General features: G+C 44.2%; 1 protein-coding gene across 6 annotated transcripts in view; it reads right to left on the reverse strand.

Moving 5' to 3' along the window:
* The window catches only part of LOC147035510 (helicase senataxin-like), a 442,380-nt gene extending 426,433 nt beyond the window's left edge, over nucleotides 1-15,947 (reverse strand). For all 6 annotated transcript variants that reach the window (XR_015062693.1, XM_085899538.1, XM_085899543.1 and 3 more), the window contains exons 1-2: nucleotides 15,855-15,947; nucleotides 15,433-15,534 (exon numbers count right to left, since the gene is read on the reverse strand). The gene's annotated coding sequence lies outside the window, so the exon portion shown is untranslated. The remainder of the gene's footprint in view (nucleotides 1-15,432; nucleotides 15,535-15,854) is intronic.
* Between the last annotated feature and the right edge of the window lie 257 nt (nucleotides 15,948-16,204).

A 16,204-nucleotide genomic window follows, 5' to 3' on the forward strand; every position in this document is an offset into this window, starting at 1 on the left:
CAGAAGAAATGTTTTGCAATTTCTGAATCTGGAAACTTCTGCGCGAACAAGGACGAGACATCTGTACATGAATTAAAAGAGTAGTAGGAGTTCACCACTTTAAGAGTCCACAATAATTCCGATGTAAGGCAATCGTTACGGCTGACGAATGAGGTTAGTGGCGCAGTTGAGGGCTTAGGTTGCGTTGGAGTTGGAGCAGCTGTGCTCCCCTACTCTTCATTTGCCTTTGATGATCCAGAGAAGAAATCTCGAATGGTGCATCCACCAGCTTACCTTCTTTTGCTCCAGTAACTGCTTGTTTCGATCCTTTTCCGTGGCTCCGAATGGCAGGCTCGCCCATGTTCGAAATGTCGAAAATCTTCAGGCAGATATTACACTTTGTACTCTATTTATCTGTGCTGCACTCCAACCAAGATACGTATTCCGGATGTTTGAGCCAGCGCTCGTTGAATATGCACTTCCTGGGGGGCATAGTTCACGATCGCTGAAGTGTGTAAACAACAGTGTTGGGCACAAAAGCGATAATCCGATAACAGATAATTATGGAAGTTAACTTTTTTTATCGTTATCGGACCAGTTAACTTCCGATAACTCGATTTTTTTAGTCCGATAATGTCAGTTAACTTTTTTAGCGTTTTACTTTTTTCCCACCATCAGAACGATGAGATCCGACGTCACCATGATTTAGGAAATATAACAACACGAGTCAACTTCCCGCGAGATTTAACTTGCACAAGGGGCGGAGCCTGTGCTCACACAGTTTTATGCACATGCGCATGGCACTCCACGATGGCGATGCGAGCCGACGCCAAAAAATGCCGAGGCGCTGTATAAGTACTACGAGCATGGAAGAGCCGTCGGTTTACTGGCGGGAATACCAATCTTCACGTAATTACACAAAAACGGTTCGTGTTTGTTGGAAATACATTAAAATTGAAGAATATATACACACACACACACACACACACACACGAGATGTGTTCAAAAAGTATCCAACCTTAATTTTTCGTGCATAAACAAATGAAGCTAGGGAGGCGTGGTTTGGTGCATGTATGTAGGCGATCCTAATTCATATGCGTGAATATTTTCCTGCTTGCAGAAGCTGTCAGTCGCCGACAGACCACCGATGAGTGAGGAAGTGTAAGTGAGCGCCGTCGGATTTTGGTTTTTGACAAAATGACAGAAAAACTTGAACCACGCCACTGCATCAAATTTTGTGTAAATCTTGGTGATTCCCAAGTGGAAATGATCCGCAAGATTCAACAGGCCTTCGGGAACGAAGCAATGGGCACCACACAGATAAAAGAGTGGTACAACCGCTTCAAAGATGGTCGCACATTAGTGGAAAGTGAAGCACCTTCTGGTAGGTCCTCAACATCCCGAAATGAGATAGTCATTGACCAAGTGAGGACCCTGCTGATGCAGGATCGTTGAATCACGATCAGAGAACTTGCAGACGAGGCGGGCATCAGCATTGGATCTGTTCATTCCATTGTGAGAGGATTTGGGCTTAAGGAGAATCTCAGCGAAGTTCGTGCCAAAGCTGCTAACGATCGAGCAGAAGCAACTCCATTTGGAGATCGCACAGGACATGCTGGAGACTGTGAACAGCGATCCCAACTTCAACACAGTGATCACTGGCGATGAGACCACAGTGATCCGTCATTTTGTTTAAAACGAAAATCCGACGGCGCTCACTTACACTTCCTTACTCATCGGTGGTCTGTCGGCGGGAAAATATTCACGCATACGAATTAGGATCCCCTACATACGTGCACCAAACCATGCCTCCCGAGCTTCATTTGTTTAAGCACGAAAAATTAAGGTTGGATACTTTTTGAACACACCTCGTTTTTAAAAAATTATTTTACTAACAGCACATTATGCAGCAATGCCAACCCTCCCGATTTCATCGGGAGGCTTCCGAAAATTCACCCAAACTCCCGCCCTTACGATCACTATCCTTATCCTCCCGAAATTTTGATATTTTTGCACTGTTCACTAATCAGAATGTACTAGTATGAGAATTGAATGAAAAGCATCGTCTGCTACGTATAGCATGTGGTAACTCCATAACGTTCGCTGCTACCAAATTGTACGTAAAAAAATGCAAATTCAAATGAGGAGCAGCGAAACATTGGGTCTGGATCTCGCTTAGGCGATCATGCACTGAGATTTAGTGCATGCGGTTTGTGTGCAATACAGTGCATGCGGTATGTATGCACAGTGTATATGCATGCGATACGCTCACTGCATGCAGCTGGGCCCCGTACCAGCCCACCGGTCGCGACCACCGTGCGGTGTTTAACAGCCGCTAGAGTTCGACGAGTCACGCTGCAGCTGTGGAACATCGACTTCGAAGTTACCGATGCTTCAAGCCCTCGATGTTGATTACGAAATGGCAGAAAAGAAGCTTACGAAGACCAAGAAATGGTCTCAGAAGTACAAGACCGAATACAGTCTCCAATACCCGTGTATTCGAAAGTCTGAAAGAGGAATTCATCATGCGTATTGTACAGTATGCAGCGTTGATATTTCAGTTGAGCACGGAGGTCGCGATGATATTCGGAAGCACTTGGAAGCAAGCGGCACACAGACATTTGCAAAGGAGAGATCTTCGAGCACGAGTACCGGTACACTTCTGAATTATTTCACCAAACAAGGGACAAGCGAGGAAGAGGATGTTACCCGAGCGGAACTTCTCTTTAGTGGATTTATTGTGGAACATAACTTGCCCATATCAGTCTCAGATCATGCTGGACCTCTATTTCAAAAGATGTTTCCAGATTCAAAAGTTGCTTCAAAGTATGGATGTGCAAGAACAAAAACTTGCAAGATGTGCAAGATGTGCAAGAACAAAAAAAAAAAAAAAAAAAAAAAAACAAGAACAAAAAGCAAGAAAAAAAAAGAAAAAAAAAAAAAAAAAAAAAAAAAAGAACAAGAACAAAGAAGAAAAAAAGAACACTGGTCAACAATTTTTTACTTTCTGAATGTTGTCTAGATTTCTACAAGTGAATTAGGGTATTCTGGCACTGCTGAATCAGGAAATGGCATCCGTTTCTCTCCATCAGGTCAGGTTTTTGTGCTAAGTTGATTTGAAAAAAATCAGATCTTGTGACAAAATCAATTACATTTTTGTGGCATTATCAGCTGATTTTTGTCAACACATATCATCCTAAACATGTTTTTAAGAAAAAAAAATGTTTTGCCAACAACATTTATTGATTACATGATAGAAACATCGATTACTGTCATCTGAATGGTGGGCATTGATAAAGGTAAGTACAAGTAAATTGCATGTTGCGTCACCACTGTTCAAACTTCAGGGCTTGAACTTCCGTTTCTTCGAACTCCTGGAATGTTCAGCGGCAGGGAGGTCTCTCTTCAGATTCCAACAGTAGTCAGCCATCATGACTGCGTCCCAGCGACCCTGATACCTGGTCTCCATCTCCTTCATGTCCTGATGGAATCTCTCCCCCTGCTCGTCACTCATTGAACCCAGGTTCTCAGGAAACCGGTTCATATGTGAAAATAGGTAGTGCATCTTGATGCTCATGTTGCAGTCCAGGTTTCTGAAAGCAGTCAGCATGTTGTTGACAAGTTCTGCGTAGTTTCTGGCCTTATTGTTGCCAAGAAAGTTCTTCACTACCAAAACAAATGTATTCCACGCTTCCAGTTCCACTTCGTTCATTGAGTTTTTGAACTCTGGATCTCTGATGAGCTGATGGATCTGAGAACCATCAAAGATGCCAGCTTTCAACTTCTCCATGGTCAATCCTGGAAAAGCCTGGCACAAGTAAGTGAAGCAGTCACCATCTTTGTCCAGAGCCTTGGTGAACTGCTTGATTAAGCCGAGCTTGATGTGCAGCGGTGGGAAGAGTATTCTGTCTCTGTCCACCAGAGGGTCGTTGATGACGTTTCTTTCTTTGCATGGCACCAATTCCTCCCGCACAGGCCAGTCCTTCTTCGTGTAATGCTGAGCACGGTCCCTACTATCCCACATGCACAGAAAACATGGGTACTTGGTGAAGCCAGACTGTTGTCCCAACAAAAAGTTCACCATCTTCAGGTCAACACAAATAAACCACTTATGCTGATCATAACCAATTTTCTCCAGCACGTACTTCACCGCTTCATACTTCTCCTTCAGTGTAGTCGAGTGAGCAATGGGTACAGAGGGCAAACTGGTTGCCGTTGTGTAGCAGAACACATTTCAGTGATCGCTTGCTGCTGTCAATGAACAGTCTCCAATCTTTGGGTTCGTACTGTGGCACTCCAAGCTTGAGCAGAAGCGCATGTCATAAATTGGCGCATGTAGGTATTGTACATTCTTCAGAGTTCGTTATTTCAAGAAATACAACTTTTTTTGTATCACATTATTACAAAATCTGCCCCATTAACTTTAGTTTTGATCCACGAACTTTATGCTTTGCCTCACCAATTTTTGGAAGATTTTGAGGTTTTATGACTTCAAACTGATCCCTTTTCGACATAATCACCTAGAACTATCGTACCTGAATACTTCTTGTCATTAAAATAATTATTTCCAATTAAAACAATTATTTGACATGACATTTACCCCCACCAACTTCTTCTAAAATGCTCCACACATGCGTACATGTGAACAAATATGTAAAAAACGACATGTGGCCATATCTCAAAAACTTGACCTGATTGAACAAAACTAATGTGAGTTTTGGATTCAGCGCATCAGATTCGTCCTAAATCAGCTTAAAAAATGCAGACAACAAATTTGTTGTTGACCAGTGTAATTGGTGAGTTGTCAAATGTTACTGCTTCATCTATTGCCGATATTGCTAGACTAGCTCCATTTAGCCTAGCTACAGACGGTAGCAATGACAGTGGTGAGGCCCAGCTATATCCTGTCCTGATTTCGTACTATGACAACAGTGCTGGGATTGTGAAGCAAGGTTTGCTAAGTTTGCCTGCGTGCAAACAAGATTCCACTGGAGAAAACATTTTCAAACTGCTTGATCATGAGTTCAGTGACAGGAAAATTCCGTGGGGAAATTGTGTTTCCTTTTGTGCTGATAATGCCTCTGTCATGGTGGGCAAGCACAAAGGAGTCGCTGCTTATATCCACAAACAAAATCCAGAGTGCTACATCATGGGATGCCCTTGCCATATGATGCACAATACGGCCAAGAAAGGCGGCTCAGGCCTTCCCCATTGAATTAGATGACTTTCTCATCGATATTTACTACTACTTGGACAAAAGTAGTAAACGCGTCAAAGGAGTGAAAGCACTGCAAGAACTCTGTGATGCCCCGACACACAAGATTCTGAAGCATGTCGCAACAAGGTGGCTGTCCCTTGGTCAGTGCCTAGACAGGCTGATTGAACAGTGGGAGCCACTTCGCCTCTTCTTCAAAGAAGAAGTCCGAAGAAAAATGCAACCAACTGTAGCCAAGACTCTAACAACGAGCAAGAAGGACGGCACTGTATCTACTGCCAGTACTGGCACTGCAGGATCAAGCACTAGTGGAGCAGCATTCACCACTACCACTGCAGTATCTGCTGCGAAGAAGACAGCAGGGACAGCACCAAAACCAATGCTGAGAGCAGGTAGCATCACCGGCCCTTCATCACGTTCATCTACAAAGCAGATCCCTTCAGAGTCGAGAAAGACTGTGATAGTCCCATCTACAGGCAAAGAAGGACCCAAGTTAAGTTCTGCTTTTGCCAAATCACTTGATAGAAGCTCAGCAAAACCTTCGAATCAGAGGTCTTCTTCCTTGGCTGCACCTACCTCAAGCTCTCTCCTCAAACGTAAAATTGGATCTGGTACTACGAGTCTGACCTCTTCTGCTGGCAGTAAACGCAAGCGTGATCTCCCTGCGGCTAAGTGTACTACGAGTTCTACAACTAAAAGCGCATCTTCCTCAAACACTGTGCAGGAATCTAGAGAAAAACGTGTCAACAGGATGTTCTTGTCTCCACAAACAAAACTCTATTGTTTCTTCCTTCGATATGCTAACAAGCTTTTTGAGAAGGGGAATCTTCTGCTCCAAAGAGACGAACCCTGTATTCATCTCCTGATCTTGGTCTTCTGGTCTTCTGAATTGAATGGTCTTCTGAAAGATATCTTCGTACGGTTTTTGAAACCATCGGTGTCATCGGTTGCTCTGGTAAATGTACCCTTCTCTGACAGAAATCATCAGAAGAATGATGAGGACCTCATGATTGGGAACGATGCCAAACTGTATATAAGGGAACAAAGGAGTCTCAAGAAATCCACCTTCACTCTGAGTGAGTCAGACATCCAAGGTTTCTTCAGTGCAGTTCGCTCATATTATGTGAAAGCCTGCAATTACATATTCAAAACCTGGCCGCTAGGTGATGAATTAGCCAAGTATGCTCAGGTGCTGGATGTTAAGCTACACCAAGAAGTGGGGTTTGACTGTGTGGAGTTTTTCATGAAGAAATTCCCCTGTCTGTTCAGTGGCGGTGATAGTGACATAGACAGTCTTGAGAGTGAATTCGCTCACTACCAGGCAGACGCCTCCATAGCTACAATTGCTACTGAGACAGTGAGAGTGGATGAGCAGTGGCATCGGATTTCACAGCTCACAGATCCCTGCACTGGTGCCAAGAAGTATCCTAATTTGAGCAAAGTGATGAAGGGAATCTTGGTCATTCCTCATTCGAACGCATCATGTGAGCGGGCACTCAGTCTTGTACGGAAGAATCATACTGAATTTCGTCCCAATTTGAGTGTCAAAACCCTGGAAGCTCTCTTAATTGAAAAACTAGCTCATAGCACCCCTTGCTACCAGAGAGAATACAGCAAAGACATAATCAGAAGGGCTAAAAGAGCCACACAGCTGTCACTCAGCAAAGCTGCCATGGAAAAAGCAAGCAGCAGTAGTACCAGCCAGTAAGGTAAGAAAAATATTGCTTCTTTTGTGCTTTTTGTTAATCTTTGATTGTCCCCTAACTTACTAATATTAACATACATGTAACATTAAAAAGTGCACAATTTTCCCCTTTTTTTGTTCAAAAAGTGGGAATTCTTAACATGTTAAATGCTCCAAAATAGGGCTCAGAGGGCACTAGAGAGCGTCTAGAACCCCAGAGCTTCCAGGGCCCTAAGGCGGGCCCTGGACCCCGCCGCAAGGGTCGAGCGCTCCGCGCTCGAGATGTGCGCTTCACGCACATTATTTGGTGTCGGTTGCAAATCCTCCCTAATTCTGATTTCCAAAAGTTGGCATCTCTGATTATAGTGTCAGACTCTAAAAAGATGCATAATGCTTATTTTATTCTTGGGTTCTTTCATTCTTCGAGACATTGACAAGGTGATCGTCGGAAATCCAAAATATAATTTTTTTAAGTTTTCAGGAGTTCAATTTGATTTTTAAGCATATTCCAGGACATTCCAGAATAGGAATTGAATTCCAGGAGTTTTAAGGACTTTCCAGGAGGCGTGCGAACCCTGTGTATAATTTTTTTAAGTCGCAATGCCGTCATAGGTCACGTGGTAAAGGCACCATTTTGGAAAGACCAAAAAATAAAAATAAAAAAAAAAACTTTGCACCTCTATCTCTGAAACCACTCATGGAAAAAATTAAAATATGGCACATTGTCAAGTACTCCCCATGTCGAATAAGACATGTTAATAATGATGTCATCACTTTCTTCATTATGGCGTCATAATTCAGCAAGTGCAATAATTGATCCGGTCAGTACGAGAAAATAAAAAAATTTAACAAAAATAAAAATAAAAACTCAGCAACTGTTGATCTGATTGACACAATATTTTCCACATCGGTGAGCCTCCTCCTGTAGAATTTTTTAGTCAATCACGTGGTGCAGGCTCCATCTTTTTCGGGAAACCAAAAACTTTGCACCTACATATGGCTCATTGCCAAGTCCTCCCCAGCAGGAATGAGATGCAGTAGCCTTTTTACAGCCATTTTTTCCCTGCTGAGCAGGGGTTAGCTTTTTGCAGGCCCCCTGCAATGCTGAGATTGCAGGCCCCTGCAATTCCCTTCTTGAGGCAATGTTTTATGGCTGGATGCCCTTCCTGACGCCAACCTTGGTCGCCTCTTACGACACACAGGAATATGGTACACCTATTCTAACCGGGGCATACACCGGTACTCATTTCCCCAACCTCGGAAGGATGACAGGCTGTCAACCCCCTGGTGTTAATTCAGTGGCAAACGGGGCTCGAACTCAGAACCCTCGGATCCCAAGCCAGCCCCTCACCCCCAAAATATGCATTTGCTTTCCTCTCCGAAACCACACACACATAATTTTGATGAAACTTCACCACAACCTTCATCACCTGTGATGTACTAAAGATTGTTCACAACATTTTTGAAAAATCATGGTATGGTGTACCCAGGGCTTGCCCACCAAAATAGGTATTTGCTTTCGTCTCAAACGACATAACTGTTTCGATGAAACTTTACCACAACCTTCATCACCTGTGATGTACCAAAGTTTGTTCATTACATCAAAAATTAGAATTACATCATTACATCAAAAATTCCTGACACAACCCCGGTCGCCTCTTACGACACAGAGATATGGTACACCTATTTTAACCGGGGTATACACCGGCCCAGTACACTGGTACTCGCTTCACCGACCTCGGAAGGATGACAGGCTGAGTCAACCCCCTGGTGTATTAATTCAGTGGCCCAACGGGGCTTGAACTCAGGACCTTTTGGATCCCAAGCTGCTGCCCTAACCACTGCGCCAACACCAGGATATATATATATATATATACATATATATACATATATATACATATATATACATATATATACATATATATACATATATATACATATATATATACATATATATATACATATATATATATATATATATATATATATATATATATATCTTCTTCTTCTTCTTCTTTCACTGCTCCCGTTAGGGGTCACCACAGCGGATCGTCCGTGTGATCCGCATACTGATTTGGCACATGTTTTACACCGGATGCCCTTCCTGACGCAACCCTGGTCGCCTCTTACGACACAGGGATATGGTACACCTATTTTAACCGGGGGTACACACCGGCCCAGTACACTGGTACTCGCTTCACCGACCTCGGAAGGATGACAGGCTGAGTCAACCCCCTGGTGTATTAATTCAGTGGCACAACGGGGCTTGAACTCAGGACCTTTTGGATCCCAAGCTGCTGCCCTAACCACTGCGCCAACACCAGGCTATATATATATATATATATATATATATATATATATATATATATATATATATATATATATATATATATATATATATCTTCTTCTTCTTCTTTCGGCTGCTCCCGTTCGGGGTCGCCACAGCGGATCATCCGTATGATCCGCATAGTGATTTGGCACATGTTTTACGCCGGATGCCCTTCCTGACGCAACCCTGGTCGCCTCTTTCGACACAGGGATATAGTACACCTATTTTAACCGGGGTATACACCGGCCCAGTACACATATATATATATATATATATATATATATATATATATATATATATATATATATATATATATATATATATATATATATATATATATATATATATATATATATATATATATATATATTGTTGCGGTTGACGAAATTCGCAAACCACCATTCAGGTCCCGTAGGTGAGATATCTCTGTAAGTATATGTGTAGTTAGCCCAAACCCGTTGTTTAGAGGGAATAAATGTTATTCATTCAGCTTGCGACCCTTTTAGATAGCCGTTTTTCTTTTACTATCTTTATTTTGGACCAGCCGCCATCAATACCACCACAACCACCACCAACCACATCTCAACAGCCATCACACAACAACCACCAACCGCAACGCCAACAGCCACGACCCTTACCGTCACATCTCGCTCTCGCAACCATCGCATCACCGCCATTCCCGCGCCGCTTGTGGGCACCGATCCTGGACTCGTACAGGGCGCGCACCGAGCAGCGGGTGCAAAAACACCAGCCTTTCCGAGAAATCGGATCAAGAATGATTCACGCCCACTTTTCCTCTGTCCAATGGGGAGCATGGCTCCGCCCCCGAGCCGTTCCTGATCCAAAAATCTGCATATGATTTCTCCTGTCGGACTATAAAGCGCCAAGCGCGGGGCGAATGCAGTTGGAGAGAGTTGAGTTTCTGAATCGAGAGTTGGAAAGAGTTGAGAAGAGGAAAGAGTTGGAGAGTTGTGGCGGCGGCGAAATCAGTCGAGAGTGTCTGTCGGGGTCCGGAGAGGCTGGAGAAGCCAAGAAGCTTTGTGGAGGTCTGCGCTCGTGTCAGAGTCGGGGAACTGCGGAGAAGGGAGGCCGGGAACGCGGTCGAGGTCGCAGTGGCGTCGCTCGTCGCAGGACCCAAGCCAGCCAGATATCCTCTTTCCCCCGAGCATCAACAACCCCCCCGTTTCCCCCCGCGCTGAGATAGTGTGAGAAGGGGGCCCCGTTCCCATTCCATTCCAGGCAGTGCCAGCGAGGCCCGCGGAGTCGGGGTGCCGCCGCCATTTTGCGGCTCATCACCAGACGGGTAGGCTCGACGCGGTCTCGGCCCCAGGCCCGTCTGCCCCCTTGTAGTTGAGAGTGGCCCCTTTTTCTTTTGCTTTGGAGTATATGTGTTGTCGGCGCCATCTGTGAAGTAAAACTGTGTAAGTGTTGCCGTGTGCTCGCGTAGTCGGTAGTAGATCTGCATTGTTTCTCTTTTGTTGCATTTGCTTTTTGTGCAGAATTGTCGTGTTACTTTTACATTTGCTTTTGGTGCATAATTGTATATGTGTGCTTTCCGTTTGCCGCGGAATAAATGTGCTTTATGTTGAACTGTTTTTCCCGTTTCGCTTCGTCTTTTCTTTAATTGAATCTCCATCTTACTTCACGTAAAGGGTTGGTCGTGGGCTAAATACGCCCAATAATTAATCGGAACCGTCGAGGTTGACGATAACACCGCTCGGTTATCCCGATAGTACGGAACGGGTCGCTTAAAGGGGCCCGTGTCCGAAGTAGACCTGCGGCGAGGTGCGATCGCCCGGTCTACCCTCCGTGTGGGTACTTAGGTAGGTCGAATTTGGCGAACAACCCTATCCCACGCGGGGGGCCAATTGGCACGATCGTGGTGAGGCCGAAAGGCCCACCCGTGACTAGTTCCCGGCGTTAGTCCGAGAGGGTCACGACGGGATTGTCCGTCCGGTGGGCGACGTGCCGCGATTCGAGTTACGTGGCCGCTCGCACGCCGGCGGGCGCGAATCCGCAACAATATTATATATATATATATATATATATATATATATATATATATATATATATATATATATATATATATATATATATATATATATATATATATATATATATATATATATATATATATATATATATATATATATATATATAGTGACCAGGTGTGTGCAGATTGCACAGAACAATGTATTTTAACACAAGGAAACGAGATAAGGAGGCCATTCGGCCCATCAACACCAGACCAATTTATATTAAAGAAAACAGAATTCAAAATGGTGCTTTTGGTTTTCTTCTGTACTTTTTCCCCCCCCAGTGGGGCAGTGGGGGGGGGGTGATGGGTACGAAGGCAGTTGTGTGAGACCCACACACATGCACACAAATCACGAATCCATGCTCAACCTCCCTAAAAGCCCTGCCCACATCCCCTACACCCCTTGGCAGCTATGTCCTTCCTAAATTGTGGTGACCAAAACTGCACACAATATTCAAGATGTGGCCTAATAAAATTCCTACACACACACACACACACACACACACACACACACACACACACACACACACACACACACACACACACACACACACACACACACACACACACACACACACACACACACACACACAGGCCATTTTCCCCACTAAAGCAGGGGTTAGCTTTTCAGGCCCCAACAATCTTCTCCACTTTACCCTATTTTCTGCATCTCCCCTTCTTAATCCCCTTGCCCACATTTCCTCTTCCACCACCTTTAGCAAAGTTTTTCTCGGTCTTCCCCATCCTCGACTTCCGACTACACTCATTTCCAACACTCCTCTGACCCAGTCACTTTCATCCTTCCTCAACACATGACCCAACCATCTCAACCTGTTTCTCTTCGCAACATCCATTACAGACTATTCCCATCATCTTCCGCAGGTCATCATTTGTCTTCCTCTCTCTCAACGATACTCCACACATCCAACGAACCATTCGCATTTCCACCCTTTGTTGCTGCTCCATGTTCAGTACCCATGAATCACTCCAATACATCATCGTACTCTTTACACATGTAGCATACACCTTTCCCTTCAGCTTCAATGACACTCCCCTCGTCAGCACACCACTCAGTTCCCGAAACTTCTTCCATGCACATCTCAGTCCAGCAACCATCGAAGAGTCTGATCCACCTTCTCCATTCAGCATGTCTCCAAGATAGCAAAATGTTTTCACACCTTCCAGCTTCACACCATCTCCAAGATCCAACTCAACAATTCCTTCATCTGCAGCTCCCTCTCTGCACACCTTACATTTGAATGTCGCTGCCACACTGGTTAATGACCCTCTCACCCCACTACATTTTCGATGAACCCATTCAGCACACATTGTACACTGAATGGAGTTCACTCCGACCCTTCCTGCACACAGCACACGGCTACTTCCCAGTCCTTTCCACCTCACCACATGCTTTACCACTTGCCATCACCTTCATCTTTCCAATATTCACCTTCAAACCTTTGGCCTCCATACATTCCTTCCACTTGTTCATCTTCTCCTTCAGTCCATCCATACTCTCTGCAATCAACACCAGATCATCTGCATACAGCAGCTCCCACGGTAAACGCTCCTTTACCCTCCGAGCCAGCACCTCCATATAGAAGTGGACTTAGTACCGACCCCTGGTGCACTCCTACCCTCACCTCAAACTCACCACTGTTCCCGTCCTTCGTCCTTACAGCTGTGCGTGCTCTCTCGTACATGGCCATCACTACTCTGATCAACCATTCCTCCACTCCTAACTTCCTCAATGCCCATGTCATTACTTCACGTGGAACCCTATCAAATGCTTTCTCCAGATCAACAAACCCAAAAAACAACTTCTTCCTCTTCTCCATGTACTTCTCCTGCAACTGCCTTACAATAAAAATTGCATCTGTCGTTCCTCTTCCTGGCATAAATCCAAACTGCATTTCGTCAATCTTTACCTTCTTCCTTATCCTCTTCTCCAACACCCTTTCCAATAACTTTATTGCTCTATAGGAGCCACAGTCCAGAGGGTCACCTTTCCCCTTGTACAGAGGGACGAGGGTACTCAGTTCCCAATCCACTGGAATGCGGCCTTCTTTCACCACCAGATTACAGATCTCTGTCATTCTCTTCACACCCCAACTTCCCACTGCCTTCAACATATCTCCCACAACTCCCGTCGGCCCTCCTGCTTTTCTATTCTTCAATGCTCTGAAAGCTTCCTCAACTTCCTTCTCAGTCATCTTCTCTGCTTATCCTAAAACTGGGTTACTCTCGATGTTGCTATCCCATTCATTTTCTACATTCAACAGCCTATACAATGTTCAAACCACCTCTTGATTTATAATCGATCCCCCTCCAAATAAAACCTGAAATCGTATTTGCTTCACCTACAACTCCCTGACACTGAGCTATACCTGCTTACCTCCCACATCTATTACCACCCCAACAACCTTCTCCCGTGTGACATGCTCCGAAATTGCCACTTGCATTATGGAATCTCTATTTTTATTATTTTTACTCATCCACAACAGGTTAAATTGCATCTGCCAATCTATGCAAATATCAATACTTTACTGACTGATAACTACCCCCTCTGCTCTTCACTTTACCTCCTCACTGCTACGTTCGACTGGCAGAGTACCCAGCATGCAACTACTTCCAATGCATACCTATATATTGGGTGATGTATCGGTAACCAACAGCTCGATCAGAAAAATAAATAAATAACCCGGGTTACGTGCATGAAGCAAAAACATACCTACTGCTTCATATTCAAAACATCTCACTGCACTGGAAAACGTGAGGACAGGAATAGTACTGAAAAGGGTGGGGACCTCCCGATACACGATACTTATTTACAAAGATAATTTGCATCGCTGCCACTCCCCCCGCACCCCTACCCCTCCCCCCAAGACCACCGGCAAAGAAAAAAAAAAAACATCCCGATACATTCATTGGGGTCATCCTGTTCCAATGCAGCAGGTCTGACGTAATCAGCCCACAACTGCAGTAGTAGCTTACCAAGCAAACACAAACACGGGTCCGTGAATTATAGGTGCATCGTGTCGCGCTGCCTCCATGTGGGGGAGGGTATGACGAGTCTCCACCATTAACAGCACAGTATTCCCGTCCCCACGGATTCCAGTGTCGTGAAGCGTTTTAAATTAAAACAAATAGGTATGTTTTTGCTTCATGCACAAAACACGGGGCGTTTTTTTTTTTTGGCCTATACATAGCTGTCTACCTATACACCGCCCAAATAAAGATATGCATAGAAGAACGCGTCGCAGGCTTGCAAGAATATCGCCCGCAGGGCGATTACTCTGCTCGCAATATTGACGCTCTTACCGGAGGGTGACGGAGAAACCAATTAACAATATCGGCGGATTGGGTGAAGCAGATTCGTCACAAGTTCCACAAAGTATAAAATTACCATAATTCGCCCATGGAGCTTATATTTGCTCGTGTACACAGAGTATTCATCAAATAAAAGCCTCGAGTCCAAGAGGCAAGGAGTTTATCGTTCTGTACGCAATTCTGTGAGGCAGGGTTTCTTCATCGCGAGAGACGCCATGACACAAAAGGCTCATATTTTCGCTTTTGATGCGTTCTTCTGAAGGCCGACAATCAGACTGTTGTGCTGTATTGTTCGGATAATACTCTGAATAGAATTGTGCTTCCGCGGTACACGTCGTGCGAGTGAGGTGGGGAGGGACAAAGCACGAAATTAACACTGGCGTTATTTAAAACAAAAAAACTCTGGTGATGTCCATGCCACCAATGTTACCCTCCCTGTGAAAATAAGATAAACTAAAATTTATGATTTGGTTAAAGCATACACGATTCTCTCGGTGCCCAACATCGTCGTTCCGAACACATGCTTGGAAAAAGAACAAAATGGCGGCCGTCGTTTTTTTTTTGTCGTCGTCGTTTTCCCCCCTCGACTTGCAATACGAGGGCCGGATAAATACGGCTCGTAATCCACATTCCAGAATTAAAACTTATTCTGGAAACATAGTAATACAACAGGCAATAAACAAGCGAAACGGGCGAAACGATATCTGAGGAAAAAAAAAATTCCCCTAATCACCTCAGCGCCATCGAATGACACCTGTGGGATCATCAGAAGCAGTCATGAAACCCCAATGAAGGAAGGAAAAAAAAATCTCTGAAACAACGGATGAGATAAAACAGTGTACAATTTAAGGTTTTACCGTATCCGATTCTAGACCCGGATGATGTAGGAAGAGGAAAAGCCACAAGCTGAGGCCGGACAAGGCCAACGGCAACGCGTCTCCACAGGATGATAACGACTCCTGTGGAAAAAAAAAAAAAAATTGAACCCTCACAAAATATAAAACGTAAGCTTTCTTCAGAATTATTATTATTTTCAACAGCAAATCGCGTAAAGTTTAAAAACGTTACATCTCCAAACACTTGAATTTATACCGTGCCTCAAAACAACCGCGAACCGATGAGGTTGTGGTGAAGGACGAAAAAAATTATATATATATATATATATATATATATATATATATATATATATATATATATATATATATATATATATATATATATATATAGCTAATTAAACTAAAGAATACATTTCACGAGAGCTTATACCGCCAGCACGAACCTGTTTTTGAAGTAACGCTTGCAATGCGAATTCGGGAATGGCGTCGGTCGGTTCGGGAGGTTCAGAGTTGGCGCGAAGCCAAGCTCGTCAATCCGTCACGTGCTCCTTCAGCCGTCGCTCTAATGGGCGCGAGCGCGCACGTGATCCGCAGGTGCGGGCACTCGCGGTCCACGATTTCAATGTTCATCCAAAACAGAAACCTTAAAGTACTTACTCAGCGCGCGCGACTAAAATAAGCAAACAGTTACGCGTGACGTGATTCATGGTGAAAGGGCGTTTTAAATCGCTGCTCTCCGTGAGATCGTTTCATAATTACCCCTTTTATACGGAGGAAACAATTCCCGTTAATT

The sequence above is a fragment of the Eptatretus burgeri genome, chromosome 1 (genome assembly GCF_056783735.1).
Source record: "Eptatretus burgeri isolate ZD-2024b chromosome 1, Ebu_testis_v1, whole genome shotgun sequence".
NCBI classification, from domain to species: Eukaryota; Metazoa; Chordata; class Myxini; order Myxiniformes; family Myxinidae; genus Eptatretus; species Eptatretus burgeri.